Source organism: Crinia signifera, chromosome 1 (assembly GCF_055691185.1).
Source record: "Crinia signifera chromosome 1, ASM5569118v1, whole genome shotgun sequence".
Classification (NCBI taxonomy): Eukaryota; Metazoa; Chordata; class Amphibia; order Anura; family Myobatrachidae; genus Crinia; species Crinia signifera.
The window spans coordinates 208,719,385-208,724,371 of NC_139217.1; positions in this window are offsets into that span (position 1 = coordinate 208,719,385).

Here is a 4,987-nt window from a genome sequence, read left to right on the forward strand (position 1 = left end):
TCTGTACTAGTCTACTTTTTTTCTAATTTAATACTGCATCGGATTGAAACAATATTAGGCTTTCAAAAGAGTTTTAAAGTATATTATTTCTATATAGTTATTCTGCTTTTTTAACTTTTAAAATATGCTGGAAGAATCTGTGTTCTTTGTTGGTATTTAATATTACAGACCAAACAGACCAAAGATATACCCTAAAGTATATATTTTAAACTGACTAGACTGGCTGTAGCTATACACTATGCCAGTGGTTCCCAAACTTTTTTGAATCAAGGTGCCCTAAACTATCAGAATTGTCTTTGCAGCACCCATAGGCCAAAAATTTCTTGAGAATTTTAGAGGTGTTATGATAATGATGGTTAAGGTGTAAGTGGAGTTGGTGGAGGTGTAAGGGTTAATGTTGGTTGATGTGTGATTGGACAAAATTTTACATGTATAGAGTGTAATTATTTCAAAGATATGGGTTGGGCAGTCCTTTACTTTGCCAGGTGCGCTAAGACTCCTCATAGAGAATGAATGGTTCAAATAGGGCTGAGTGCCTAAAGCAGCGGTTCCCAACCTTTTTTCTCTCCTGTATCTTTTGATTGGGTTTTTCATATTTGACTACCCCTCCTCTTAGACACAGAGAGAGGGGGTGGAAGGGTGGGAGAGACAGAGAGGGGTGGGGGGGTGGGGGGGTGGGGTGGGAGAGACAGAGAGGGGGGGGTGGGAGAGAAGAGACTATAGAAAGACAGATGGACAGAGAGTGAGACAGACAGGACAGAAACCGAGAGAGAGAAGGAGAGGGGGTAAATAAAATATACAGTAACAATACTACCTTCTACTGTATGATCCCAGCTCCTGTGATGTCGCTATTCAGGCCTCTCCCCCACGCTGCTGCTTGCTCCTGCCTCCGAGCTGCTGCGTGCACACCATCTTCCCCTGTCACTTTAGCTTTCACTTTGTGCTCAAAGCTGAGCACAAAGCAAGAGACATCTAGAGGCGCCCAACGATACTGCAGTGAGCAGTGACACTGGCTGAGAGGAGAGCAGCAGCAGCAGCTCTCCAGAAGTGCCAGATGGCCAGTCCGGCCTTGTATCAGACCCTCAGAGAGCCAGACCACATTTTACCTCATACAAAATGAATTTAAACTTGAAATGGATGATGGGTTTTCCAAACTCGGGGGTACATGTATGAAGCAGTGATAAGGGAGGAGAAGTGATAAAGTGCCTTGCTGTGGGGGTGGTGGTGATCGATGGCCCCTGCCTTCTGCCCTGGCCCAGCCAGCAGTGAATCATGACCTTCATGCTTCTGCAGTATCCGCATGATAGGTTAACCTTAATTAGGTTGACAGTTAATGTACAACCCCATATGGTTGACATGCATTAGGTCGACATTATCAAAAGGTCAACTTGTAAAAGACATGTTCAAAAGGTAAACATAATAGCCGACATAATAGTTTTTAGTACGATCCACATAGACTACAATATGGAAAAATAACCTTGCCTGACAGGATATACTGTATATGATATGTAATATATCGACAGTAAAGAAATATATTTTACATATATATGTATACAATACAGGTTGAGTATCCCTTATCCAAAATGCTTGGGACCAGAAGAATTTTGGATAACTTATTATTGCGGATTTTTAGAATATTTTTATATTTCAATGATGTATCTTGAGGTATCTGGCATTTATGTTGCACAAACACATCAAACACATGAAATACACACACACATATATTTTATTTGTGCATAAAACAAGGTTTCAAAACACGAAACACAGTTTGTGTACTCTCTCAGGCAAGCAGTCATTTTCGTGCAGATATTTAGTGCCAGTTACATATCATGTCCTCAGTAGCGCCAGTTACATATCATGTCCTCAGTAGTGCTGTTACATATCATGTCCTCAGTAGTGCCAGTTACATATCATGTCCTCAGTAGTGCTGTTACAGATGTCCCAAGTAGGTTTTGGGCAATTTTTTTTTATTTTTTCACTTTCTAGAATATATGGTTTTAGGAATAATTTGGATAATGGATATTTGGATAAGGGATACTCAACCTGTATTGTGCAAATGTTTTAAGTAGGTGTAGGAAAAAAATTTAGCAAATTAAGAATGCTTTTAAAAATAGGGTACTTGATACGAAGAAAAGGTAGAGGCGAAGATGGGATTCAGTATATTGAGTTCGGTGCAGGTAGCCTTGTATAACAAGAGAGTTAGGGAGTTTAACCCCTTCCCGACATTTGACGTACATTTACGTCATGGTCGGGAAGCACTTCCCGACACATGGCGTAAATGTACGTCATGGATTTAAACTGTCACCGCGTCTATAGACGCGGTGACAGTTTCAACATGTCTGCTGTCCCTGACAGCAGACATGTCCGTGCATGCCCAGGGGGGGCTGCGATGCCGCCCCCCCGTCGGCGATCGCTGTGATTGGCTGTTCAGTGTGAACAGCCAATTACAGCGTTTTCCTGTGTCACCGGCGAATAACGTTCGCCGGTGACACGGGATCAGAGGTGATTGGTGCTGTAAAGTACAGCACCAATCACCGCGGGGTGTAAGGGTGACACTGGTGTCACCCCACCTCACCCCGCCCGCCCCCAAAGGCCGTGATTGGTTCGTCGGACCGACGGACCAATCACAGCCAAGGAGGGGGATTTAAACTAACGGTGACTGCACTGCAGACGCCATTCCGGTCTGGAATAGCGTGCAGTGCGGTCACCGTACCCCCCTGCCGCCATACTGACCAGAACCTTGCTCCATACTTGCTCCATACTTACCTGATCGCTGCTTCATCACTGCTTCCTGGATCCTGTTGCTACTTGTGCCTTCCTGTGAAATTGTGCTGCTGCAGTGTACTAGCTAGATAGAGAGAGAGATAGATAGAGAGATAGAGAGAGATAGAGAGAGATAGAGAGAGATAGAGAGAGATAGAGAGAGATAGAGAGAGAGATAGTGTCAGAGAGTGCTATATTTTGTGCTGCTGCAGTGTGATATAGTTATAGATAGAGAGAGAGAGATAGAGAGAGAGAGATAGATAGAGAGGCCTAGTGACAGAGTGCTATATTTTGTGCTGCTGCAGTGTGATAGTTATAGAGAGATAGAGAGAGATAGAGAGAGAGAGATAGAGAGAGAGATAGTGTCAGAGAGTGCTATATTTTGTGCTGCTGCAGTGTGATATAGTTATAGATAGAGAGAGATAGAGAGAGAGAGATAGATAGAGAGGCCTAGTGACAGAGTGCTATATTTTGTGCTGCTGCAGTGTGATAGTTATAGAGAGATAGAGAGAGATAGAGAGAGAGAGATAGAGAGAGATAGTGACAGATTGTGCTATATATTTTTGATATAACTGACTGCTGCCCCCTCCTTTTGTGCTGATCAGTATAAATTAACTGATCAGCAACTTTTTGGGGGCGCAGGTTTTTTTTTATATATAGATATACCTGTCAGTGCTGCTGCTGCAGTGTCATAGAGTGATAGATAGTGAGAGATAGAGAGATAGAGAGAGATAGTGACTGAGAGTGATAGAGAGTGCTAAATTTTGTGTCTGCTGCCCCCGCCTTTTGTGCTGATCACTATATCTGAGGTGATCAGCAACTTTTTTGGGGGTACAGAGGTTTTTTTTTTTTTATATATACCTGTCAGTTGCACCAAAGGTTGTGCACCTGCTGCACCTCACTGGTAATCAGTGTCGCATCACTGATCACCTTTTTTTTTTTTGTGAGTGCTGTGGGGTCTTTTTTTAATTTTTTTTTTACACACACTGTGATTTTGTGGGTGTCCTGTGGCCGCTGTGCGCTGATCAGTGACGTACATCACTGATCATCTTTTTCGGCACAGGGTTGATCTATATTTTTTTTTTTTGATCAAATTCCTGTTGCCTTTGAGCGCTGTTCAGTGACAGACGTTACTGACCAACATCTGTGCTCAATTTTTGGCGCAGGACCTTTTTTTTTTTTTAACCCCTTAAATTTTTTATTTTTAACCCCTTCATTTTTTTTTTTTTTATTGGTATAAAGTATTTTTTTTTTTTCTGCACCACATACACACTACACACTACATACCCCCCGGATTGAAATAAAGTTTGTACCCCCCCCTACACTATACACGTGTTGAAACATTTCACTACCAGTAACACAAAAATAAAAATGGCATCCCAAATGTCCTCCCAAATGTCCTCCCAAATGTCCTCCCAAATGTCCTCCCAGTCATCCAGGAGAATGTATTCAGCGGAGGAGGCATATGCCATGCTTGCTTCTGACTCTGACACAGCCAGTGATGCAAGCGGGGAATTTGAAGGATTCGCCTTAAGCTCCTCTTCCTCCTCTGGTGATGAGGGACCCCCTCAAAGACGCCCCCGTAGAGCAGCTGAGACCCCCCCCCCAACAATTGATCTCGTATGGACCCCACCACCAGACAATTTTGAGCCCCAGGTTCCTGAGTTTTTGGCCATGCCAGGAATCCAATTTGATTCCACAGGTCTCAGAGAAATTGACTTTTTCAAATTATTTTTCTCTGATGATTTTATAAATTTAATGGTGGACCAAACTAATTTATATGCCCAGCAGTTTATTGCTCAAAACCCCACGTCATCATTTGCTAGGTGGACCCCTGTAGATGCAGTAGAGATGATGACGTTTTGGGGTCTGGTGTTTCATATGGGCATAGTAAAAAAGCCAGAAATTAGGCAATATTGGAGTACAGATGTTCTGTACAGTACTCCATTTTACCGTATGGCCATGCCCCGGGCTCGATTTGAGACAATTCTTAAATTTATACATTACACCGATAATGCACAGTGCCCACCCAGAGATGATCCCACCTTTGACCGGCTATTCAAAGTCAGGCCGGTCATTGATCATTTCAGTGCCAAATTTGAAGAGGTGTACATCCCTGAAAAATTTATTTGTATCGACGAGTCCCTTATACATTTTAAAGGAAGGGTTAAATTCCGCCAGTACCTTCCCAGTAAGAGGGCAAGGTATGGCATAAAAATGTATA